Source organism: Dermacentor albipictus, unplaced genomic scaffold, assembly GCF_038994185.2.
Source record: "Dermacentor albipictus isolate Rhodes 1998 colony unplaced genomic scaffold, USDA_Dalb.pri_finalv2 scaffold_31, whole genome shotgun sequence".
Lineage (NCBI taxonomy): Eukaryota > Metazoa > Arthropoda > Arachnida > Ixodida > Ixodidae > Dermacentor > Dermacentor albipictus.
In genome coordinates this window covers 1,571,083-1,598,514 of record NW_027225585.1, presented here as the reverse complement: position 1 = coordinate 1,598,514, position 27,432 = coordinate 1,571,083, and the positions used below count along the sequence as shown (strand labels likewise).

General features: G+C 45.5%; 2 pseudogenes; both read right to left on the bottom strand.

Moving 5' to 3' along the window:
* Window positions 1-447: 447 nt before the first annotated feature.
* LOC135909908 (putative nuclease HARBI1) lies at window positions 448-2,125 on the bottom strand (annotated as a pseudogene).
* A 16,442-nt stretch (window positions 2,126-18,567) lies between these two features.
* LOC135909885 (uncharacterized) lies at window positions 18,568-20,352 on the bottom strand (annotated as a pseudogene).
* Window positions 20,353-27,432: the final 7,080 nt, after the last annotated feature.

Below are 27,432 nucleotides of genomic sequence, written 5' to 3'. Positions count from 1 at the left end.
CATGGTGGTGTTAGAAGTGTTGTGCTTGGCAGCAGCCCAAATAGGAAGCGAGGAGGCGAAGACCAACATCCTCCAATGCACAGTGCAGATGGCGGTGACAGTGTCGGTGATGACAGAAGCAACAGCAGCAGCAGCAAATCATTTGGCGAACCCCAGCTTCCCAGAGAAGTAGCTACAACATTCTGCTGATGAACACAAAGTGTTCTATCCACAGGTACTAAATGAAAGGCTCTCATGTAGTGTCACAGTGGAATGATGCAATCGTCTCCGGTAGTGACAGCTCACAGGCAGAGGACACGTGAAAACGCTGGTTATGATTGAGCAGATTCTATAAAAGAAGCAGCACGCTATCCACTAATTGCACACATTTCTTCACATTGGTTCCTGCTCTCTATTAGATGTGTAGACAGCAGTAATAAACATCTGCCTGCAGTGTCAGGCACATGTTTATTGCTGCTGTCGGTGCTGCTGTCGACGCAGCCGCCTTCGCACCCTTTGCAGGTATCGCTGGTGCTGCTGCCGTGTCGTGCCAAATGAGCTAATAACATTATCCCGGGCAGCACAGCCTCTCAGGTACATCATGCGTGCTGCCCTCACTTGGGGAACTCTCTGTGGGGAGGGGTTGCCACTTTCATCGTCACTGCTGCTGTTGCTGCTATCATCACTAACATCATCCAACAACGCGTCACCTTCATCAAGACACAAGTTGTGCAACGCTGCACATGCTGCAACGATGTTGGCAGCGCGCTCTGGTTCGTAGTGGAGGGCGCGTAACCACTGAAGGCAGCGAAAGCGGCTCTTCAGAAGCCCAATGCACCGCTCCACTACGGACCGCATGGCAGCATGTGCAGTGTTGTACCTGCCTTCTGCAGTGTGTATGGGAGGGTGGCCTGTGACTGGGGTCAGGAGCCATGGTTCCAGGGGGTAGCCGCTGTCACCTGCAGGATCATAAAAATGGTATGAAATCTGCACAAAGTTTAGTAGGCGAAGCATGGGTCATGTAAAATGCACCTACTACAGAAAGGCTGCAATAAAGAAATATACAGGCTGAGCACCTGACCCAGCTGTGATCACAGATAACAATAGCTGGGACATAGCATCCCTATTTGCAGCAAGGCAGCTCTTTGTGTAGTCTTCATTCACAAATGACTGTCAGTGTAAAAAAAGAATGTGACAACGTGTGCACTGTACACTCACATTAAAAATTAGTTTAAAGTAAGGTGTGTTGTCACTTTGTTTCGTGCGGATACCATTGGAAAATTTCTACATCTCGCCTATACTTAATAACCTGACTATAACATAAGGGGTTCGGGCTTCAATATTCTCTTACGGCGCGAGCACGCTTTGCTGCCAGAATTGCAACTGTACAAAATTTTCCCGCTGCTCACCGAGGAGGTGTTCGCCGGCCTCCAGGAACCGACGACGCAACCACGTAGTTCTCCAGACGTGGGCGTCGTGGTCTGACCCCGGTCGCAGAGGGTCGATGGCGAGGATCCGCATGCCTGCGTCGCAGATCTGACGAGAGCGCGCCATAAGCCACGCGTTGCGATCACGGGCCAATTAGACAAAAATTACGATACTTACGAACATTTTGTTGAGGGCGTAGTAGCCTTTGCGGCACATGAATGCCGCTTCTGCTCGCCTTCGGTGCGATGATGGCTATCAGGCTGCCGTCCACGCATCCGATGACGCCGGGAATGGAGCCGCGTCGAAGGAACCCTTCCTTCACGGCCGCCTTCTCCTCCGACGTCCTCGGGAAATGGACCCACTTGTTGCGGGCCCCGGCGTGGACGATTGCCTCCGCCACGCGTCGCACACACTTGCTGACCGCAGGCTGGGTCGCGCCGATCGTCTCCTCGCTCCCTACCGAGGCTTGAAAGCTGCCCGTTGCGAAGAATCGCAACGCGCACAACACTTGCCGCTCCACCGACAGCGCTGAAGTTCTCACGCCTCCGAGTTCCTCCGCCACTTCGTCGCACAGCCACCGCACAGTTTCTTTCTTCAGGCGAAAGTGCCACCGAAACTGATCGTCTGGCATGTCAAACGCATCCTCGGGCTCTCTCCTCCCGCGCCTGCAGTGACGAGCCGCCGCCGCCGCCGCCAAACAAATCACGAAGGCCGCCATTTTTTTCTGTTCCAAACGGAACGGGACACTCACCGGTTATTCCACGAATTTGCCGGGTTTGTTCGGCATAATTTAGCATAATGAGTGTGTAAACGTCACTTTGACGTGGCAGTTTTTGTGCATTCCTGACGTCGCTTGACAGGCAGGAAAAATGGGCGCGGCCTCAAAAAATTCGACCAATGAGCGAGCGGTGTCGGCCAATAGAAACAAAACGGAATAGTTTTACGTTATACCGACCCAGATTTACGACGATCGCCGACTGTGTTCGCCGCTCTCGTTGCGCTGCAAGTGTAGCCTGTTTTGTGGGCACAGGTTCGTCCAATGAAAGCTAGTTTTTTACCTTTCACAGTATTGCTACTGTGTTCTTTGACGTCCCAACCACGTGACAATATATTGAGGCGAAAAATTTGAGTCCAGAATCAACGCACTGACTGGCAGTGGGCCAGTGGTGTCAGCGCCTTCTCAGATGGAGGGGCAGTATGGGAATGCTGGCATGATGAGCGGCAATGAATCCAGCTGCGGAAAAACACGGCGACGAAGGCGCGAGTGATACACTGAGGGAATGAATTCAAGACTGAAATCACCGCACCGACTGGAAGTGGGCAAGTGGCGTCAGCGCCTTTGCAGAGGGAGGGACCGCCTCTGACTGCTGCATGATGAGCGGCAGCGGAGCCAGTTGTGGGAGAACGCGACGACGAAGGCGCTAGTGATATATTGAGGCGTCTTCGCAGAGGGAGGGGCCGAATGGGACTCATAGCATGATGACCGGCCTTAGCCAGCTGAGCCAGCACGACGACCAAGGCGCGAGTGATATATTGAGAGGCCAATACTTTGAAACGGAAATCACCGCAACGACTGGGAGAGGGCCAGTGGCGTCAGCGCCTTAGCGGAGGGTGGGGCCGCATGAGAGTGCTGGTATAATGAGCTGCCACGATATAGTGAGACAAAGAAATGGAGACTGAAATCACCGCGGCCCCTGGCAGTGGCGTAGCCGTCAGCACCTTCGCTAAGGGTGGGGCTGTATGGGAAGTTGGCATGACGAGCAACAACGGAGCCATGTGTTGAAGAACACAATGACGAAGGCGCAAGTGATATATTGAGGCAAAGAATTTGAGAGTAAAATCGCCCCCCCCCCAACGGGTAGTGGGCCAGCGGTATTAGCATCTACTCAGGGGGAGGGGCCTCATGGGATTGCTAGCATGATGAATGATAACCGAAGCAGCTGTGGAAGAGCACGGCGACGCAGCCGCATTTGATTCATTAAGGCTAAGAATTCGACACTGAAATCACCGCACCAACTGGCATCGGACCAGAGGCGTCAGCGCCTTCGCAGAGGGTGGGAGGTGGGCAGTATGGGAATGCTGACATGATGAGCGGCAGCGGAGCCATCTGCGGAAGAAGACGACGACGAAGGCGCAAGTGATAAATTGAGGCCAAGAACTCGAGACTGAAATCACCGCACTGACTGGCAATGGGCCAGTGTGGTCAGCGCCTTCGCGGAGGTAGCGGCCGTACAGGACTGGTAGCATGATGAGCGGCCACGGAGGGAGCTGTGGAACAACACAACGGCGAATGCACGAATGATATACTGAGGCAAAGAATTTGGGACTGAAATCACCGCACCGACTGACATTGGTCCAGTGACGTCACCGCCTGCCCAGAGGGTGGTGGGGGGCAGTATGGGAATGCTTGCATGATGAGTGTACATGGAGACAGCTGTGGAAGAACACGATGATGAAGGTGCAAGTGATATATCGAGGCAAATAATTTGAAGGTGAAGTCACCGCCCCGAATGGAAGTGGGCCAGCGGTATCAGCATTTACTCAGAGGGAGGGGCTGCACGGGACTGCTAGCATAATGAGCGGCAATGGAGGCAGCTGTGGAAGAACATGAAGACGAAGGCGCAAGTGATATATTTAGGCAAAGAATCTGAGACTAAAATTACCGCACCGACTACCAGTGGGCCAATGGGTTCAGCGCCTTCGTACAGGCATGACCACTTTCGGATTGCTGGCAACTGAAAAACAACTTGAAAAACTCCGTGTGAAACATGTCTTTAAAAACACCTTGGTGTCTCAACGTCATCCATTGCCCGTATGCATAGAATAGGAAAAGCAAATAACTCAAACCGACCTGTAATCGCATTCTTCCAAGATTTTAATGGAAAAAAACGCACGGTATGCAAATTTTAGTAAACTTAAAGGTTCGGCTTTTTCCATACAAAATGCTTATTCTAAGGAGACACTAAGAAAGCGAAAAGTGCTCTGGGAATCTTGCAAAATCGAAAGGAAGGATGGAAGGAAGGCTTATCTCGTTCATGACAAGCTCAAAATCGGCAACAGCATGTACGCTGAACAACGAATTAGCCTTTCTCCTCTCTCTTCTAGTAACTCTGATTGACAGACCACCTTAGATAACCCAGCTCTTCGTGAGCTTGTTATCTTAAACATAAATGCCCAAAGCATAGTGAAAGAGGCAACTGCCCTGGAGATCGCTCTGTTTACTCACAGCCCTGATATAGTTGTTATAATCGAGACTTGGCTTCACTGTGATATCTCTAATGATTGCATCTTTCCTCTACCATACGCTGTATTTAGGCGTGATAGGGGGTCACGAGGAGGCGGCGTAGCCATTTTGCTAAAACCGAATGTTTCCTCTATAGTTCTAAATTCACCAGAAAACCATGAAAGCCTTGCTCTGAAAATCACGTATCTTGGCTACACTTTCATCTTATGTGCACTGTATAGGCCCCCTAATTCAAATCGGGACTATGTGCATAAACTGCAGGATTTTTTGTTCAACTACAGAAATAAAAAAAAATGATACTAGCAGGGGATTTCAATCTGCCAACCATAAACTGGTCTAACGAAAACCTTGCATGTTCTGAAAATGCTGACGCTATCTATGATATAATGTTGTCCCACAACCTTCAGCAAATAGTCACCGAACCAACTAGAATACATGGTTCTACTGAGCCAATCTTAGATTAGGTGTTCGTAAAATGCTCTTTTTGTGATTACACAGTATCTGTTCATGACGGCATATCTGATCACAAGTTGGTAGTCGTATCTTTACCTGTAGTCCACGGACGTATAGAAAAAGCAAAGCATAAGAACGTAAAAGATTATTCAAAAGCACTGGATGAATCCACCCTTGATTACTGGGAATTGGCTTATGAAAGCTTAGAGGGAACGCGTGTCACACAGTTATGGAACACGTTCAAGGAACACTGCAAATATTGTATCAATAGCTTATACCCGATAAGAAGAAGCGCTTAAAGAAAGCAAATCCGTGGATTAATCGGCACATTATTTATTTATTTATTTATTTATTTATTTATTTATTTATTTATTTATTTCCAATACTGTTAGCCCTTGCGGGCTGTTACAGGGGTGGGGGAAAAAATTCTCCACAAACACGTAACACCAGTTCCGCAATAAACAAACAATGCATTCAGCAAACACATGACAGTTTACGCTCAAATAATTCAGTTGTGGGCGTTTCAATAAATACATCTGCGTCAAGTTTGTTCCAATCAACTATAGTTTTCACAAGAAAGGAAAATTTGAAGGCATCAACACGCGGCACATAGGGCATTACAACATGAGGGTGACCTGTACGTGGGGACACTCGTCCAGGGGGACGCAAGTATAGTCTGGAGTCCAAATTGAATTTATTGTTATACATTTGGTACAAGAATTTCAACCTGGCTATTTTTCTGCGCGTTGCCAGTTCGGGCAAACCGGCACGAGATAATAACGCAGTTACAGACTGCGTCCTTTGGTAAGCATTGAAGATAAACCTCACAGCTAGTCTTTGAATTCGTTCCAGTTTATTTATCAAGCCCACTTGGTGCGGATACCAGACTATACATGCGTATTCCAGTGTAGGCCGTACTACTGTTTTGTACGCCTTGAGCTTTACCTCGGGTGTAGCATCTTTCAACTTTCGGCTTAACAAACCGAGTTTGCGTTGAGCAGAACCACATACCTTTTCGATGTGTGCGTTCCAATTCATATTGTGCGTGATTGTAACCCCGAGATACTTAAGCTTACTAACATGTTGAAGTGGGCTATTATTTATTTTGTAAGAAAAAAGCAACGGGGTTTTCTTGTTAGATACAGTCATGTAAGCTGATTTATCGAAATTAATTTTCATGTCCCACGTAACACACCAGTCATAAATTCTTTGCAAGCTTTCGTTCAACAACATTTGATCCTGGATATTCTTAACGCGACAGTAAATAAGGCAATCATCCGCAAATAGACGCAGTTCAATGTTAAGATGCAAGTCATTAGCAATGTCATTGACATATAATAGAAACAGAATTGGTCCTAAAACCGAACCCTGTGGCACACCGGACAAAACAGGTAATGAGGATGATCGTTCGCCTGCTATTTGAACATATTGCTTTCTATTTGTAAGGTACGCATGTATCCATTTCACAATTTGTGTATTGACTCCAAGTTTATACAATTTCTCAGTAAGCTTTATGTGAAAGACCCGGTCAAAAGCCTTCGAAAAATCAATTGCTATAACATCAATTTGTGCGTTGTTGTTAATTGCGACACCGAAAGCATGAGACACCTCAAAAAGCTGCGTCACCGTTGACAGACGTTGGCGAAAGCCATGCTGCTTACTGTAGAATAAGTTGTTCTTTTCTATATATTCAACCAGATGTTTCGATATTATGTGTTCCAACATTTTACTCGCGGAGCATGTAATGGAAATAGGCCGGTAGTTTTCCGTCAATAATTTATTGCCCGCTTTAAATATAGGTACGATGCGTGCAAGGAGCCAATCTTTTGGCACGCCTCCGATACGGAATGATATTGCAAAAATTCTAAACAAAAAATGCGATATCCATTCACAATAACGCCTTAAAAACTCATTGGGTATCTCATCGGGGCCACAAGATTTTTTGGTATCCAGTTTTAGCAACAATGCTAGAATGCCTTCTCGAGAGAGTACAATTTCATTTCTATCTTCACACAACAACAAACCATCGCTCGCATTTATGGGGTGCCTATTACTGCCAGGTGTAAACACAGAGTTAAACATATTTTTAAAAGCCTGTGCGATCAAAGCTGGTTTAGTGCAGACATTTCCGTCTACCTTAATTTCAATAATGTTGCACGTAGAACCAGATAAGTAATTCCAGAATTTGTGAGGTGAGTTTTGCAGGTAATCGATCAGTGTTGTTGAAAAAAATGCCGCCTTTGCGTCTTTTAATTCCTTTCTAACTTGTCTACTGAGACTGGCTATTTCTGCACATTGCCTTGGCATCCTTCTACGTGCACGATTCAGTCGCCGCTTCAAATGAATAATGTTTCTAGTTACCCATGGACTGGGTTTTCCTATGCGCTTGCTTTTCTTGGGCACATATTTTTCTAAACAGGCGCGACCAGCTGATACAAAGTATCTCCAAACCCTATTTATGTAATTATCAACCGGCATATTATCAAGAGCTCGTTCTAAGTAGTCGATAACCGACGTGTCGTCAGCCCGGTTAAAATTATACACATATACAGAGGGATTCTTTTCTAATTGCGTGTTTCCTATAATTAAAGTTGCTACTACTGTTTTATGATCTGATATGCCTTCCTCAATGTCGAAATTATAAATAAATGTTCCGTTAGTCAAAAATAACAAATCCAGCGTAGATTGGTTTTGCCCCTGTGTCCTGGTCGGCTCATCAACTACCTGAACAAAGTTATGCTTAAGCATAATCTCTAACATTATATCAGTGCTAGGCTTTCCCACTGGCCCCGTAATTCTCGCATCCCAATCGACACCTGGTAAATTAAAATCCGCTGTTAAAATAATTCTACTTCTGTAATTCCTTATGTTATTTAAATGCTGGTCAAGCGCATACAAAAATTCAACAGGGTTTCCGGGGGCTCTATAGATAACGCCAACTAGCGAAATGGTATTGCCAAGAAATGGTTTGCACCACACACTTTCATGCCCGTTTAAGGATGGCACAGTTTCATATCTGAGTGGTTTCTTCACTAGAAGCGCCACGCCACCGCCTTGTGTTGCTCTATCTTTGCGGATTACATTGTAAGTGCTTGGAAATACCTCATCGTCCTTGACGTCACTGTGCAACCACGTTTCGGTTATGGAAATGAGCTCTGCGTCATAAAGCAATGACAAGTATTCAAGCTGTTCTGCCTTATTCGCTATGCTCCGTGCATTAATGTTCAGTAACCTTATTTCGGGGTGCCTTGCCTGTCAGTCAACGTTTTCGGTGGCAAGGGGTCGTTCATTGCGCAGTCTCATGCGCACAGTCTGCTCAAAGTCCCCATGTGTAAGCAATGCTATTGATGAAAAAGCTTATCGTGAACAAGACTGACCTTTGCGCCATCGCGTTTATCATTCTGAGCCGATTTCCAAAGTAGTCTTCTTTTTGCGACTGTTTCCGGCGAATAGTCGTCAGAAACACTAATTTTGGTTCCTTTGAGTTTTTTGCAATTTTTTAAAGATTGCCACCTTTTCATTGTAATCGTACAATTTTAGGATAACAGGTCTATTGCGCGATTCTTTCTTTTGACCAAGCCTATGTATTCTTTCAACTGAAGAAATCGTAAAGCCAAGTTTGTTCGAAAAAATATTTTTTTACAACTTGCTGCTCGATATCTTCACGGGTTTCGTTTTCAGTCTCGGGAACACCAAATACAATAAGATTATTCCGTCGTGCCCGGTCTTCTAATTCAGTTAGTCACTGTTGCTGATAGTGAACTGTACGCTTAACGTCTTCAATCGTTCTTTCTAGAATTTCCACCCGAGCACATTGACTCGTAATTTTTTACTAGGCTCTCTTCCAAATTGGTGAGCCTGTTGTCCATTTGAATTTGCTTATCCAAAATTTGTTTCAGCATTTCTTCCACAGTTGGGCCAGGGTTTGTTTCAACGTCCCCGGAAAGCAAGACCTTTAGACCCAACCACCACATGCTCAAAACTTCAAAACACTTCACAGGGAGCGGCAGCACCAATAGACATAGGCAATTTGACAGTAGTCTTGATACATGAGAGTAATAACCAACCTGCAAGACAAGCCATGCGTGGTTATGCGCCATTGCCGCTGACGTGCTGCCGCCCCCACTGAAGGTAGCCGAGTGAAGTGTTGGCTTTATATGCCCGCTGTCCGTTGCCGATGTCACTGCTGCTTGATCCAACTGGCTCATCCAGGTGACGTCCACCGTTGCTGAACTGGGCTCCACACTGCTGACGATGAGCGGCAGAATCTGCAAGACAAGCCATGCGTGGTTATGCGCCATTGCCGCTGCCGTGCTGCCGCCCCCACTGAAGGTAGCCGAGTGAAGTGTTGGCTTTATATGCCCGCTGTCCGTTGCCGATGTCATTGCTGCTTGATCCAACTGGCTCATCCAGGTGGCGTCTGCCGTTGCTGAACTGGGCTCCGCACTGCTGACGATAAGCGACAGAATCTGCAAGACAAGCCATGTGTGGTTATGCGCCATTGCCGCTGCCGTGCTGCCGTCCCCTAAAACGAAGGCTTAAACAGCTAAAAAAAGCTAAGAACGCCAGTTCTAGTCAGTTAGCTATTTTAGCAGAAGAGCTTTCTTCTAGCAATAAATCAGCAAAAAAACAATAATTTACAGAGAGTCTTCCACAATTTATATGAAATAGTCCCCATAACTTTTGGGATCACCTTCGAGCTTCCCACAAGCAAATAAATCAAATCACTGTGCATAACAACGTGATTACGTGTCCTCAATCAATTGCTACGCATTTCAATGCCTACTTTCATTCTGTATTTTCGGAAGAAAGTGCCAATGAACATGTGTTTGACCTTCCACCTGAAGGATCAATCACTGTATCCTACGAAGGCATTATTGAATCCCTACTCCGGTTAGATACCAAAAGTTCGCATGGTCCAGATGACATACCAAACGCCTTCTTACGCCGTTATGCTGAATCATTAGCTCATTTCTTAACAAACATTTTCTGTTTATCCTTATCGTCTTCTCCATTGCCCCCCGACTGGCTAACAGCCAAAGTTGTGCCTGTGCATAAAAAAGGGGACCGTGCGTGCTTAAGCAATTACCGTCCGATTTCTTTTACGAGTAGCTGCTGCAAACTAATCGAACACGTTATCGCTAACCACATACTTGAAATATTAAACTCTAAAGGATGCTTGTCTCCATTTCAACACGGCTTCAGGAAAGGTTTTTCAACTGTCACGCAGTTGGTTACTGCTATCCATAACTTGAGTTCCGTATTAGATAAATCTGGACAACTGGACATACTTTTTTTAGACTTCAGCAAAGCGTTTGATAAAGTTCCCCATAATAAACTTCTTGAAAAACTGAAATTATTAGGCGTGCCCTTGACCTTAGTAAACTGGATTGCTTCCTACCTACAAAATCGAACACAGTTTGTGGATATTGGTGGCATCTCTCCCACGTTACTTCCAGTGACATCGGGCGTGCCCCAAGGAAGTGTACTAGATATCATATTGACTGCAAATAAAGACGGGGACAGAGGGAGAGAACACAGAAACAGCACGGGGGGTAACTTTCAACTGTTTTATTCACAGCAGCCCGTGGGCATATATAGGCAAATATAACATGCGCAGATCGCAGCAAACAAGAATACACATCAGCTTAGCGTGGCAACCAATTATCAAAAAAAATCTATTTCCGATTGATACAACCTATAGGAGGTATCGCTAACACAGTCTTGGCCTTTCTTTTTTATGTGATAAGCCTCCATCATAACCAACTTACTATCATACTTCATAAACTAGCATTAGATTAAATGGTGTTTCGTGTTTTTTGCCTACGCACTGATAATGACGCCATGGACGGGAGAGCACGTGGCGATGAGTTGTGTACATAAGTGTGTGTATGCCTTCGAATAAAGTTAGTTGTGAGTTCAGCGCTGTCCTGTGTGTTTCCTGCCTTCTGTCATAAGCCTCCATCAGTTCACGTGTAGTCTGATCATGGCTTCTCCCCATAATCTTTATCTCCTCAAAAAGAGGTATACAGCGACAGGCATTGCAGTGCGCAGGTGAGCTCGCCAATTCATCTCTCCTTAACTTTTGTTCATGTTCCGTGGCTCGATCATTCAGGCACCATCCAGTCTGCCCTTTGTAGGACTTGCCACACGCCAGGGGGGTTTCGTACACAACTCCTACATTGCATTTCGCATACGGCTTGGTGTGGTTCTTGCCACAACCTTGCCTTCCTTTAGGATCACGGGAGGTGCGGGGGCAGAGCCATGCCAGCTTAAAAGGGGCTGAAAAGACAAGGGGGACTCCAAACCTGACTGCCACCTTGCTTAGGTTGCGAGCGACCTTGTGAATATACGGCACCACTTCAGGTCTTACGGCCGTAGTAGTCATCCTCACCCTTCCTTTGCCCCTAGATCCTTTTACGTTCTGCAGGCGGGTTTCCATCACTGGCGTTACCATCGAGTCAGGGAACCCTGCCGTCAAAGGCAAGCTGCATCTTGTGCACACACGATTTGCGGAGAGCCAATTCTGCTTAGAATCGGCTCTCCGCAAATCGTGTGTGCACAAGATGCAGCTTGCCTTTGACAATCAGATTTCCCGTCTTAAGACGGCAGGGGTCCCTGACTCGATGGTAACGCCAGTGGTGGAAACCCTTCTGCAGAAGGTAAAAGGATCTAGGGGAAAAGCAAAGGTGAGGACGACTACTATGGCCGTAAGACCTGAAGTGGTGCCATATATTCACAGGGTCGCTCACAACCTAAGGAAGGTGGCAGGCAGGTTTGGAGTCCCCCTTGTCTTTCAGCCCCTTTTAAGCTGGCACGCCTAATCCCGAAGATGAGAGAAGACTGATATCGTTCATACATATCGATGTGACGACAAGAAAAGAAATAAAAACATTTGGCCTGTATATTCTGATGTAAAAGTGAATCTGTTCCTGCCAAAGGAATGAAAAAAGTATGATAGAATACTTTACGAGTGCAAGATGATTTATTTTTGCTTTTTAGTGCACCTTTGATGTGGTGGGAGGCAGTGGTTAAACTTATAAGCTTTATTCGTAATTGGCGTCATGTGGAAAACAACACGTGCATGACAGATATAAGAACGCGCCGCGAGGAATCACGGATTCAGTAATGGGGCCATGTCTCGGCTTCCCCGGCACAGCTGAAGATAATGTAAAATTGAGTGTGTAATAAAATCTTGCTGCCATTATGCTAGCACCGCACCAAAAGGCTGCTCCAGTGACGATGTTCATGCTGCATGCATGGATGCAGATGCAGATCTATATAATGTGTTGGTGCTATCTTTTCGCATGTATAGAAGCAGCTAGAACTGCTGCAGTTAAGGTGTGAAGAATAGATAGGTGAGGGGCTGAAAATCACTAACCTGCTCTATTGCTTGGGCTAAGCCTGATGGGGATTGCACGTGTTGGAATCTAGGCATGCTTTAGTAAACTCAGTTGCTGTGCCTTGTAGCAGTTCATTTTTCTACTAGGCATGTTGTTATTAACGCTTGGGAAGAGTGCTGCATTCACTCAAACGAGTTAAGCGGTCAGCAAGAAATTTGTTGGCCTGAAGCTGATGAGCGTCACTAGTGCAACTGCTGTGGTGTCACAGTGAACGCAAAAAAGTGAGATAGGCAGCAATATATACTTAACAAGGTGATCATGACAGAGCGGCGACTAAACAGAAGATTATCTCATGTTTGTGCATTTTACATAAGAAAGCAGAGAAGGGGCATAATGTGAATCTGCTGTTTTCTGCACACAGCATGCTTAATGGCTTCTGTAACCATTTGGCAACCAATTCAAGGATGTCTGCATGTCAAAATATGCCACAGAGTTCACATGCCACAAAAATCCTTTGCAGGACCCTTTGACATATGGCAGAGTCCACATCCTCCAGATTGGTAAGCGCGTCAATGCTAGAATGCGTGAACTGCCCATGGACACACAGGTGACCACTTACCTGCGCTCTTTATTTGTTACTTCCAGTTTCAATTGTGTGTATCAGATAGGAAAAGCATGCACAACTCTTGAAATTGAGCTTTTGGAAACATACTTAAGAAACACTATTCTAGATGTGCAAGCATTCCATCAGGTATGCTCACTGAGAAATAATGCAGACATTTAGAATAACGTTTGAATCTTGTGTAGGTGAGTGCAGACGCACCCTATTTACAACTTCGTAACTATTATAGGTTATCTGAGCTATCCACAATCAAATCTTAGGTTCGCGGTCTCTAAGAAGCTAGAGTGAATTTCACATAAACTTTCCCACACTTAAATTGGCATTTTGAGGAACCAAACTCGGCATATTAAAAATTTTATGCTGGGTATTATGAAGGTAAACTAACATTTGGAAGTCCAGCTTCTGTTCTGTCACTTGCTTTGCTTGCGTCTTCCTGAATTTCATGGTGCTTTGTTTTCTAAAAAAAGGCAGCTGTATTCAAAACCTGCTGGTTGCAGGAGTTTAACCCATAGTTTTGAGAGTTTAAGCTTGCAAGAACAGGGCGCATAGCACTACTTGATGAAATGAGCGCTACGAAGACGCGGACGAAAGAACACATGTACGACAGACAAGGCGCTACTTCCAACTAAATGTTTTTTGAAGAAACACAACTTTAAATAGATGCAACCAAGAATGGCCCAACGTGACATCACGACCTCCCTATCTCTTCAGAAAAGCTATCTCTTTTTCAGTAAGCGTCACTGAAGGGCAACTAATGCACGTGCCCTGGGCCTTAGCAATGTAAAAGGCTTCCAATATCTCCCGTTCTAGTCTATCTCTAGACCATGCCAGAAACCTGGTGTCGCGAAGATACGGACGGCAATTGTGACGTTTACAGTGTTCCGCCAGATGGCCCCCCGCATTGTTATTTGCGGCCCAAACACCGTCCGGTTTGCCCGATATAAACCTGTTGGCAACTTAGGGGTATCTCGTATACGACATTACTTTTGCAAGCAGTGTACGGCGCTGCATGTTTCTTAGAGCATGGTTCGGGTTTTGCTTTTGTCATCATAGGGCATATCTTGGCCAGCTTACATGGTGCACTGAAGAGAAGATTGATGCTGTGCCTTTGTGCCACCTTCTTGAGGTTGTGGGATACCCTGTGCCAATAGGGAATCGCGTGTAATCTCTTCTTATCAAATGGCTTTTTTGTGTTAGTACCCTCTCTTGCCTGTTTGATCTTTTGAAGAAGCTTGTCGCAAACGCTAGAGATCAGTAGTGAAGGGAAACCGGCTAGGCGGTTTCTCACCCACATCAAGCTTCTGCTTATTCAGATTTCTTCTACATTGGGTTCTTTCCTGTCTTCACAAGTTCAACCATGTCCCATCGCCACGTGCATCAACCTCATCGCAATCAACTCCTGTCAGTCACGGATAGTGACATACTACCTCAAACAGGGAATAGTTGCTCCCGAAGTTCAAGTCTTCCTGGGTGGCCTGGAACCTTCTTGGGGACAAGTCAAAAGGATGTACAGGATAATGAAGTCTGAGAAAGGGCGGCAGGTACGTAGGTACAACGACTGGCTTTGGGTCCTGTGCAACGAAAGCAAGGATCAGGTTGTAGGCGGCCGGGAATTCGCCCAGTCCAAGAGGACTGCCAAACAAGTGACTGAATTCCTTTGGCAAAGGTCATAAATAGGCCTTACAAAGCGAAGTCGGCGAAACAATCAGCCAACTAAAGCGACACACTCGGTGATGTTGTGCTCCCAGACGACGTTAGGGGTCTACTTCAAAAACGAACGAAATACAGCTTTGAGCCACCGTCCAAGAAGCACCAGCTGCTCGCTACGGCCCGGCGAATAGGAAACTGCGCTGGCGAGGCGGAGCGGGATCGAGCCACCAGTGACGCAGTGGATACCCTTCTTCGGACCGTGCATTCAAAAACCACCCCTAAACCACCCTTCAAGAAGTTAACGGGCTTCCTACAGCAAAATGACCTCGTCGCAGTACAGGCGGACAAGGAGGATGGCTTCGTCATCCTTTCCTAAAGGCGCCTACGGAGAGAGGGCCATCAGCGCGATTGAGAAGAATTTCAAGGCCGTGGATTTCAACCACAAAAAGCAAAAAGCCAAAGCGATCAAGTTGCTTGAGAACTTCAACCTGGAAGCTCTTCGGATGGCGACGAACCGGGCTGAGGTAGGCGTCTTGGAAGTATTTTTCTCCGGCAAGACCCACAAACCTGATTGCCCCTTTAGGGCTATTGTTTCTGAGAAGAAGACATGGCAGATGGAAGTAGGGCACTACCTGAAGCGCCATTTATGCCAGTTACCCCTAGATGACCCTTTCCTAGTGCGGAGCTCTAGAGAAGTCATGCTGACTTTAGAACAAGGAACTTGGAGCAACGTGTACGCGTTTTCACTGGACGTTGAAGACCTGTATTATGCGATTCCTCATGACGGAGTGCTCAGTGCCGTTAGGAACAAAATCGAAGACTTTGGTGAAGTTAGGTTCAGTTGTGCAACCGGAGTGATTAGTGGCCAGTTTTTAGAACTGTTAAGCTTTTACCTTCATTCCACTGTCATTAGTTTCAAAAACCAACACTATGTACAACGCAAGGGCATTTGCATTGGTTCGTCGCTCGCTCCAATTCTTTCAGACATCTTTCTCAGCAGCTTTGACAAGTGTGTAAACAGCATTCTGAATCAATCATGTGCTCCCTCTATAATGAGGTATGTCGATGACTACCTCGTGGTTGTTAACGACGTTCCAGGGTCTAGGCTAGATGACACTGTAGAATCGATAATTAACACATTTAGGACTGCATCGGATGCTCTAAACTTCACGTGCGAAGGGCCTTATGACAACAGCATTCGCTTTCTGGACCTCAATCTCACTCTGCTGAACACGCATGTCTGTTTCGAATACCAGCCCAGGTTGAACAAGCAGCTAATGTCATACGACACTGCGCATTCCAAGCTAGTAAAACGAGGGGTTGCAATGACTTGTCTGAAAGAAGCGCTAAACAAATCTTGCAACCACAAAATAGAAATCAGTTTCAATAACCAAGTTTCAAGGCTACGCCTAGCCGGTTTCCCTTCACTACTGATCTCTAGCGTTTGCGACAAGCTTCTTCAAAAGATCAAACAGGCAAGAGAGGGTACTAACACAAAAAAGCCATTTGATAAGAAGAGATTACACGTGATTCCCTATTGGCACAGGGTATCCCACAACCTCAAGAAGGTGGCACAAAGGCACAGCATCAATCTTCTCTTCAGTGCACCATGTAAGCTGGCCAACATATGCCCTATGATGAGAAAAGCAAAACCCGAACCATGCTCTAAGAAACGTGCAGCGCCGTACACTGCTTGCAAAAGTAATGTCGTATACGAGATATCCCTAAGTTGCCAACAGGTTTATATCGGGCAAACCGGACGGTGTTTGAATGAAAGGGTGCGTGAGCACAATTGGGCCGTAAATAACAATGCGGGGGGCCATCTGGCGGAACACTGTAAACGTCACAATTGCCGTCCGTATCTTCGCGACACCAGGTTTCTGGCATGGTCTAGAGATGGTCTAGAACGTGAAATATTGGAAGATTTTACATTGCAAAGGCCGAGGGCACGTGCATAAGTTGCCCTTCAGTGACGCCTACTGAAAAAAAGATAGCTTTTCTGAAGAGATAGGGAGGTCGTGATGTCACGTTGGGCCATTCTTGGTTGCATCTATTTAAAGTTGTGTTTCTTCAAAAAACATTTAGTTGGAAGTAGCGCCTTGTCTGTCGTACATGTGTTCTTTCGTCCGCGTCTTCGTAGCGCGCATTTCATCAAGTATGCATAACCAACTCACCCACATCAAGCTTCTGCTACCGCATAGCACTAGAAAGCTTAACCTGACTGCAACAACATTTAAAAGAGACTCAACACTTGCCCAGATGAAGTCTCAAGTGGCATTACATTGTCATGTTGCTCTGTTACTGTCATTGTCGCACAAATCTGGAAACATTTGGTTTTTAGCTCATTTCACGTTGCCTAGTTATGTTTTCTTTATTTCGTTTCATTCCATAGCAGCATTTCCTATGACTACTAAATAGATGTTTTGTTTATTCTCTCGCTCTTTCCTTCTGTTTATTCTAGAAAAGAAAGACTGTTCTTTGTATATATTTTTTCCAGAAAGACTTCCCAAGGTTCCAAATGATATTCTATTTGCACACACACATACGTAACTACATACTAATTTTCTAGAGGGTCAGGGAGAGCAGAGTAGGAGCTGCCACGTCCCCACCAGTCATAGTTTGGGTGGTCCCGAAAAGGGCCGTTTAGTGTTCCGTGCTGCAGCTTGTTCCAGGTGAAGTGCACATCAACACGTAGAAACTGCAGGTATCAAAGGCACAAGTACAGTTTCAGCAAGTTAGGTGCAGGCTCAGCTGGATTCTGTGTTGCAGAACTGGATGGCTCAGATGCTCTGCTGTGTCAATCAAAACCCAAGTCGTGGAGGTTGTGATGTGCCCCAGTGAGAGCGGTGACTTCTCAAGAGACACGGCAGTACGAGCCTGATATGGTGAAAACGCATCAGGAGCAAAAATGAAAGCTGGGTTTGTTCCAACCTTGGTGGCTTGAAATGCAATTTGTCCGGGTTGTGCAGTTATCAGCATGCTTAAGTGCTTGAACGGCATGCTTAATCCTGCTTGGGTGACATTTACCGATAACACCTGGATCTAGATACCTTACATCTCAGAACACGCTGCTGCACTGATATGATGGACTTTGTGATCGTCTGCTGCTTCCCGGCTTCAGAGGCGAAAGTGGTGCTCTGCAAGTGCAGCCGTCAAAGCGGGAGCTTGCAGCTTTATCTTTGGATAGGGACTTGCACCGCTGTACTGATCACTGCTGCCTTAATCTTTTTCACTTTACTGGTCACTCTGGCTTCGGTAACTGTAGCGTGTGAAGGCGCCATGGAACAAAACTCAAGATAACACGTCCTGGCGTGTGCTCATGAAATTTTTGCAATGTGTTATCTCTGCTTTTGCTCAGTGACAGTGCAGTGCCTTCAGGAAGTTGCAGTTGCGGAATACACGAAGGCCTGTGAGGAGAAAGATTAGGGAAGTACCATCAGTGCAACAGTCCATACACAGTTGTAAGCTACCCCAAATCCAGTGTTACCACCAAATGCCACCTGTGCAGGCCAAAGGATGCCATTTAAGCACTCTGGACAAAAGTGCTAATGACTGTATTAGTGACAAGATGCTTGAAGAAGATAGCTTGAACATGGTTTCAATAGGTGATTCGCGACAAATAAATAGAACAGACAAGGACATGTTCCAGCACATAAGAAAAGTGAAAAGAGGTGCAGAGACAAAAGGGCAACTTTTCTTTGAAAATGTCTGTCTTTGAATTCCAACTAGCCCAACTATCGGCCTCATATAGAACAGGCATTGTGGCCATTGTAGGCCTAGCAATATTCCAGTCAGTTGACTGGCTACGGCAGTTTGGGTTAATATAATTCCATCGGCCACTGATAGCTTCAGTGAAAGTGCAAAAGAGGAAGAACATTTCCTTGCTTGTAGTTAAGCCTCAGTCAGTGAGCAGTATTCCGGAGGTAATCAAAAAGCCAGACCTTATTTCTATTACTTAAGGTGTCGCTGCGCCAAATATTCAACCTAGACTACTTGAGTGTAAGGTTCAAAAAGTCCCTGGCACTTGGTAAAATCCCACCCTTGAAGTGGTCTCCCATTATTTCCAGAACAACCACAACAGCACTGTCAATCAGGAAGCAGTCTCCAGGCTTCAAACGTTGCATTTTCTGCTCGACTTGGTTCTTGGGCGAGTGCCTCAGTTCGGAAATTCTCCTACTTAGCTGTGAAAGTGGCTTGTTGGAGGATCGCAGCAACTTCTTCAATCGTCCAAGGTAGCTTTCAAAAGGGAATCCACTAAACTGATCTAATGGGCCATGGTCCCGGCACTGGTGAGCAAGGTCAATAAGTGAGTGCACATTGTGCACAAGCTGGTTTTGTCCGCATAGCTCACTAATCTCTTGAACAAAGTACCTCAGTACATCTTTGGCAAAATCACTGTACTCACAGTAGTGCTGAGGTGATGCGAAAATTCTGATAGCTACATGAAACATTAGAAAATGCTTGTAGTGGGAGGGACGCAGAAGAGGCGTTAGGACAACAGGCCCCACATAAAGGAGGAATGTTCGAAACTCTGTTGCCTTACAACTATCAAGTTCTTCTGTACCCTTTGGCTTTCGCTGGAAATGTGTTGGAAATGCTTTGGAAACCTCTCGCAGGCTTTCATTTAGTTGGCAACGATACAGTCTGCTCAATCTGTTACCGTGGCCTTGGCATATCCAATTCTTTAAGAGTCGTCGCATGACTCCCAGGCAAACGAGGTGCATGTATTCAGATGGGGAAAATGCAATCATGTCAACATCAAGTGATAGGAATACAGAAAAACCAGAATGGTGGCACTTGCTCTCTTGAAATTGAAATGTTGCATTCGTTCTTGTTTGTGCGTGCAGTTTGGGCAATTTCACCCTGTTTTCAATGTGCTGCCCTTTTTGGTTGCATCGCTCACACCCATAATAGCCAGTGTGGCCAACAATACATTTCACGTAGCTCCTTGCTGGAGCATTGCACACCATGGCTTCAATGCTCACCTGCATTTCAACATCTCCTATGCTTTACCCCTGAGACGCAAGCTCTGAGACCTCTCGCACAAATGGCTCCAGATAATCCTGCAGACATGGTGGCTTCCTTGCACCACAATACACACTTACAACAAATGGTAGTGAGGCCTCCACATTTATAATGCCGCACAAAATGGGCCAAAAGGCAAGCTGGCTACCTCTGTAAAGAGGGACTCCATCGATGTTGCACTCTAGCTTCAGTTCACTTGGAACTCCTTGCCCCGGCGGCAACACTTGACGAACTCCTGCTCCAAGGTCAAAGTGCACAAAATACCCATTTCGCTCCACCTGAGCTTTGCGCTCAGTTCTCAAAGCTGTCGTAGCATCCTTTGGAAGGTGAGAGATGCCTCTTCAACGGCAGAAATCGAGGACGTCATTATTGCATACATGAGTCATATTATGATTGGAAGCAATGACAGTAAACTCTTCACTTGCTGACATTTGTTCAGGAGATACATGAGACAGCGCTGCGCTACAAGTGAGCGCTATTCCCTCATATGACCCCGTGCACTTGTCTGAAGCAACACAGTCATCAGACTCATCCCAAGATTTGCTACATTGGAGACTACTTTTGTCACTTGAGCTACTATCAGAGTCGCTGTGCTCACGTGAAGACATACGCACAATTTCTGATTGAAATTATTCAACGAAAGGTGCACCTTGTCCGCAGACGCTGTTGACTAGGGCTTCGCTTTCCGACTGCTCGTTCAACAGTTTGAGTGGAGGCTCACCCCCGTCGTCCATCGAAATGGAATTTCCCGATTGCCTGCTGCTACCCAGCTTCGGAGGCGAAAGTGGCGCTACGCGAGCACTGGCCGTAAAGGTGGTGCTTGCAGCTCTGCTGTTGGACAGGGAGCCCGATGAAGGCCCAGCAACAAGCCGCGCGAGTCCTAGTTCATTCAATGTATTGCCGTATTCCTTTCTTACGACTCTATATTTTCACCACTTGGAAGACATGGTGTGCGAAAGGGATGAGTCAGAAGCCCAAGCCGCATCGCTGCAACCCGTACCAAGAAACGCAAAATGACAGGGAGGCAAAGGCGTGGACAGCAGCAGCGCAGTGGGGCAGTCAGTCAGTCACAGCAAGGAGCACCCGAGCAGCTACCACATGAGCTGAATAGAATCGAACGGTCCTTCGTCCGTTCGTGCTAAAGGTCCATTTGATTCGCCCGCACCACTGTGAACCAGTTCGCATCGATTCACGAGAAGTTCGGAGCTCCATTTCTGCGGTGCAGGCACAGCGTGACACTGAAACGAATGACAAGGTGCAGACGCGGCGCAGGCGTTCTGTCCGACTACTGTGCACTGAGTGCGTAAGTTTGAAAGGTCCTGAACGTCTGGTATGAGCAGCTGCTGAGGCGTTCATACATCCGAGCTTGTGTAGACACGGCAGATGCCCGTAAGCGGGCTTTTAACGGCGCTTGCGCATATGTGCTATGTCGTCTGCTGCGCCGCTGCTCCGCACCTGTACAAGCGTGCACGAAGCCGGCGCCGACAACCGAGAGCGTAGACAGGGCACAACATAATCGCAAATCAGCTCTGCGCTTTTTCTGCACCTTTTGTAACGAATGGCGAGGTGCAGCACTTCGTGAACTGGTGCAGGTGAATCGAACGTTCCTTAGGTGCGTTCTATTCACCTACACTAGCTACGAACCGTAGCGAAGCCGCGACGGAAAGCTGGATTGTGGATCGGATTAATACAACGATTATTATACTTCTTTTTGTTTCTGTCATTCTCCGATTCTGGTGCGTCCCGCGCGACTCGAACCCACTTCCCGGTGCGCTTGTTTTCATTGCGTATGATGAGCAGTTATTCATGATATAGTAATCTAAGTTTGTACTGGCGATTCTAGAGGCGGCGCATAGTGAAGCGAAGAAATTTCGGAACTACAAAAGAACGTAGGTTCCTGAGTTTTCTCTCTCCCATCGTCTATCGTCCCGGACACGTTGTAGTACACTGTAGTCCCGGACATCGCCATCGACAGCCTTGCGAAGTCTTGCCTTGTTCCCAACTTGCACGTGAGTACGCATTTATTTTTTTGTATTTTCATACGAGGTTTTTCTTGTAGGGATTGTACCGTATATGAATTCTCATCTACGGGTCAACGTCGTGTGCGAGTATTTGCGTAGTTAACGGCACGTGCCCAATATACAGCGAGCGCACATGTGGCCAGGTGATCGGTCGCGTACTACGTGATATCGAGATGAGCTCGGATCATGCGCACATCTGCTATACTCTGGAATGACATTGAATAGAGCGCTCTTTTGAAGCGCAGAAAGACACTAAGCGTATACTTCATGCACAACTTGCGCAAAATAGCTACACCAGATCTTCAATGAGGTCTGTCAGGGATTGGCGAGTGTCACCCGGCCATATGTCATCTCAGGCATCTTTTAGGGCAGCAGAGTCCACACGCAACTGTGCCGGCCAGGAAATAAGTGAGTCGTATCGTGAGGAATTCCGACGCTGCTCCTGCGGTGGTGGTAAACGAAGCCGCGTGAATTCTATGCGAACAGTAATGCACCTGAAAAATAATCTAAAAGACTTCTTTAGTGATCCCTGTTCGTCCCGTATGAGTGGTAGGATTTAGTGCCACAAAATGAGGTCAGACTATACCGTTTCGCTTCAGACACATGTTTCAGCCATCTGATGTTCATAAATTTGAGCAAACATGTTCACCAGCTCCGGCTAGATTTATTCTTCATGGGAGACGAGAATGTACGTCGTGCAAAAGGATACGCGCCTAATAATATGGCCGATTTCGCATGTTTGTACAGAAACGTCCAGAATTATGCCGTTGATCGATCATATTAATCAAATGGGGCTTGAAAATTGCGGATGGCTTGTGGAATAAAATGGACCCTTTAGCAAAGCCTCTAAAACAGATTCACTGCAAAAAAAGTTATCAATATTGTAGCGTGCCCCGTATTCGACAAGGAGACTAGGCGTAGAATGGCTCCTTATACTCGCAGCCATTGTATGCGAACACTGGCACGCTAGACGAGGTGCTGATGTCTTGCCAGTATCCTTAGGCAGAAATTGTGAGATAATTTCCAGCAGTGTCAACCTGCTTCGCGGCAAGTTTATAAGGTGGCTTACATCAGTAGGAATAGTTCTGCACCTAACTTGCACACCAACCCGCGGTGGTTGCTCAGTGGCTAGGGTGTTGGGCTGCTGAGCACGAGGTCGCAGGATCGAATCCCGGCCATGGCGGCCGCATTTTGATGGGGGGCGAAATGCGAAAACACCCGTGTACTTAGATTTAGGTGCACGTTAAAGAATCCCAGGTGGTCGAAATTTCCGGAGTCCTCCACTACGGCGTGTGTCATATTCAGAAAGTGGTTTTGGCACGTAAAACCCCGTAATTTCTTTTGCACACCAATTTCTTCTTCGGGACAGTCACGCTTCCACACAGGTGATTTTCGTCCTTTGCAAACCCGACATGTCTTTCCATTGCATTCACTGTTGCATTTCATTACAAGTATGGGACATACAGTGGAAATCCATTTGAAAGACCAGTTCGCGGAATGTGCATATACACCATTAAAACTTTGCAAAACTGGCGACTTGGCTTTCCTGCACAACAAAAACTTTCACCGCCAAAAGCTCATTCGCAAAATAGATTTCTGCATCAAGTGTGGGGGGTGTTCAAATGAGGTGCTGGCCATTGTTCTGTAATTAGAGCCTTACTTCTGAATTTATATTACCTTTTCCCAAAGCCTAATTCAGAAATTGGATTCTCTTCCAGACCCAGCTTGGCTGCACTTGTCTGTCACAGCGACAAGGATTATCTTTCGTACTATGGCCTATTATGCAATAACAGAGCATTTCAGATGTTGAATAAGTCACAATTCAATAGAGGGATGTGCTTATGCAGACAATGGTGCATTCTGTCTTTCTTTTATAAAAGAAATGCAAAGATGGGTCAGTTAACAAGTTTATTTATTTATTTATTTATTTATTTATTAGATACCTGCATCGCCCATGCGGGCATTACAGCAGGGGGGATTACATAATAAAGGAAGAAACAAGTAATCACATACATAAAGCCTGATAAAACGCATCATTGTTTTCAATATTAACAATGTCAGGCGAAAGAGCATTCCATTCTCTGATAGTCCGAACAAAAAAAGAATACCTAAAGACGTCACCCTTGAAAGGATACTCGCAGACTTTCAGCGCATGGTCGCGTCTCAACGACGTATAAGTAGGCGACTTAATATATCTTTCTCTCTGAATCCCTGTTTTTGAATAATAAACAGCGTGGAAAAATTTCAACCTCAAGTTTTTTCGCCGGTCTTTTAATGCCTGCCACGATAATTTAATTTTACTTTCTGTCATACTTAATTTTCTACTATAGTCATTAAGAACAAACCTAGCTGCTCTGTTCTGCACTCTTTCAAGCTGTTCTGTGAGATCGGCCGTGTACGGATCCCAACAAATACAACCGTAATCAAGTAAACTACGGACATAAGTGAAATACAATTGCTCTTTTAATTTATTCGGTATTTGACTGAAGTTACGGCGGAGGAAACCCAATGCACGTATTGCCTTATTTTTAATATGCGTAATGTGCCTGTTCCATCTTAAGTCAGACGTCATTAAAATTCCTAAATATTTGTATTCGTCAAGTTTCTTTAATGCCATATTACTCAAGGTATAAGTGCATGGCTCAAATGCGCGCTTCCTTGAAAAGGTGACGTGAACACATTTTTCTACATTTAGTGACATTTCCCACGTATTGCACCACGTTCCTATAAGGTCTAAGTCAGTCTGTAATAATGAAATGTCATTTGCGTTATCTCTGACTCTATAAATGACACAGTCATCCGCAAACATTCTAAATGAAGACGTAAGATCACTTTCAATATCATTAATAAAGAGTAGAAATAAAAGGGGACCTAAAACTGATCCCTGAGGAACACCTGAGGTAACTGGAATATATGCAGAAGAAAAACCGTTGAGCACCACAGACTGCTCTCTTGCACGAAGATATTCGGCAATCCAAGCTATGACACTATTGTCCAATTTGTAGGCCTTAAGTTTTGAGATGAGAAGATCATGTGCAACGACATCAAAGGCTTTTTTGAAATCTAGAAATATGCAGTCTATTATTTTGGTTTTGTCTATTGCCGAGGCCAGATCATGAAAGAATTCTACTAACTGTGTAGAGCATGAAAAACCTTGTCGAAAACCATGTTGACTAGAGCTTAGAATATTGTGCTTAACTAAGTGCGACATGACCGAAGTATAAATTATGTGTTCCATTAACTTGCATGGGATACTTGTTAAAGATATCGGTCTGTAGTTTTCAACGGCACTTCTCGATCCGCCTTTGTGAATGGGTACAACCCGTGCCAGCTTCCAATCACACGGTAAACAAGACTCAGATAAACACTTTGTAAATAGCCGAGAAAAGTAAAAACACAATATTCCAGAACAGTTTTTAAGAATCGCTGCCGGAATATCATCAGGGCCACAAGCGGTCGTCGGCTTCATCTCCTGCAGTAATTTACGCAAACCTTCTACACCAAATATAACCTCAGGCATTTGTTTAATGTCCATTGGGCAGATCACATTAACACTACGAGAACGCCTTGGAATAAACACTGACAAGAAAAAATCACTAAAAAGTTTCACTTTGTCTTCATCAGCGTCAATTATGGTTTCAGAGCTCTTTAAAGGGGGGATAGAATTGTTTTCTTTACCGTTGCACCTAACAAATCTCCAGAACTCTCTGGAATCTTTGAGCAACTTCACACCAAGGTTTTTGAAATACGTATGCTTGGCCTGTTCCGCGAGATTCTGAAAGCTTTTTTTCAAACATTTCAGTTCTAACCAAGTATTCGGGGACTTCGCTCTCCGAAACTTGAGATAAGCTCTCCTAATTTTTTGTATTAGTGTGCGCAGCTGGTGATTAAACCAAGGCTTATCCTTTGACCGTTTAGATGAGATAACATGAGTAGGAACAAATGTATTGCGCAATTCAAACAGCTTGTCTTTAAACAGCTTCCATAACTCTTCAATGCTCAATTCATCAACTAATGCATCAAAGGTAGGAAAATATGACTCAAACGCCGAAATTATAGCCGCGAAATCAGCCCTCTTATACACGTAAATCTTTCTGGGTTCCTTCTTCGGCACGGACACATATTGAACGTTTATATCAGCAGTAAAAACACAATGGTCACTTAAGCCGGGAAGTACATTCACATTTGTTAAAATGTTCGGGACATTACATAAGAGCAAATCAAGTACGTGACCTGTGCTGTCGCTCCGTGACGCATCACGAATGTACTGTTGAAACGAAAAATCACAGACGAGATCAAAAAAAGCAGAGTACACATGGCCAGTGACCGACGCTACCGGGTCATCGCACGACCAGTCTATACCCGGAAGATTAAAATCTCCCCCTAGTATTATGATATCGTTCTCAAGCGTATCAAGGAAAGCAGATAGCTGACGAAACTGGTCGTATGATGCTCCGGGAGGACGGTAATATGATCCAATAACTAGACTTTTCCCATTAGATAGCCTCACTTTGCAAAAAACAGACTCAAGATCGGCTGTAGAACTTTCCAGTGGAACACACGATAAGCTTGAGCGAACTAGAATAAATACCCCTCCCCCTCTTGCTCCTCGATCGCGTCTGAAACAATGATAGCCATCTGGAAAAACTTCAGAATTTAAGACACTCGAGTCCAACCATGACTCAGTGCCAATAACTATTGATGGCTCAAGTGATCTAAGAAGGATATGGAAAGAATCGACTTTATTTCTTATGCTCCTGCAGTTTATCACCAAAACGCTGAGCATTTCCTTTATGTTAGTCACTGGTGATGGTCACATCTGCTTCACTTTGTTGGTCACGCTATCAATCTGATAGCGGTTGTTGCCCATGTACAAGGTATCAAACTTCAGTACTGCTTTTATACCGTCTTGCCGATTCTGTTTCGCAAAATTCCATAAAAGGCTTCTTTTATCCCTCACCACGCGTGAAAAATCTTCGGAAATGCTGTAGTTCGTGCCCTTTAACTTGCGTGCATTTTTTAACACTTGTTGGCGTTCTTTGAAAGAGGAAAACTTCACTATAATTGGGCGGGCTTTATCTGCTCGATAGGTTCCTATCCTGTGAGCGCGCTCAATTCCAACATCATGAAGTTCCAGCTTAGTGCGGCACAGGTTTGAGACAAGTTCGCTTGATTTAGTTGCGTTTTCGCCAGTATCACTATCTTGAAAACCATAAAAAAGTAGATTATCCCGCCTTTGACGATTCTCGATATCGTCAATTTTTGAACAAAAAGTCGACAATGTTGCCTGATTCTGACGCTGCTGTGCCTCAACGTTAGCCAGTGAAGAACGAATATCATCCACTCCTGTGATTGTTTCTTCTAATGACACAATACGTGCCTTTAGTTCTTCTATTTCAGCAGAGAACTTGTTCTCCATTGCTGACAGCTTTTTCAATATTGTGTTTTGGCCTTCAAGTATTCGTTCAAACTGTGCAGTATTGGGCCCTGGGTTCAGCTCTATATCGCCTCCCCACAGCAGCAAAATCAGTAAATAGAAAGCGGAACGCCTCCAAACAACAAACTGACGTCGTACGAGCACCCTGCGCGACTTCGAAGAAACACACTGCTTTGAACACAAGAAAAACAGAGTTTGGGGTGGAACCGGCAAAGCAATGCATACATTAA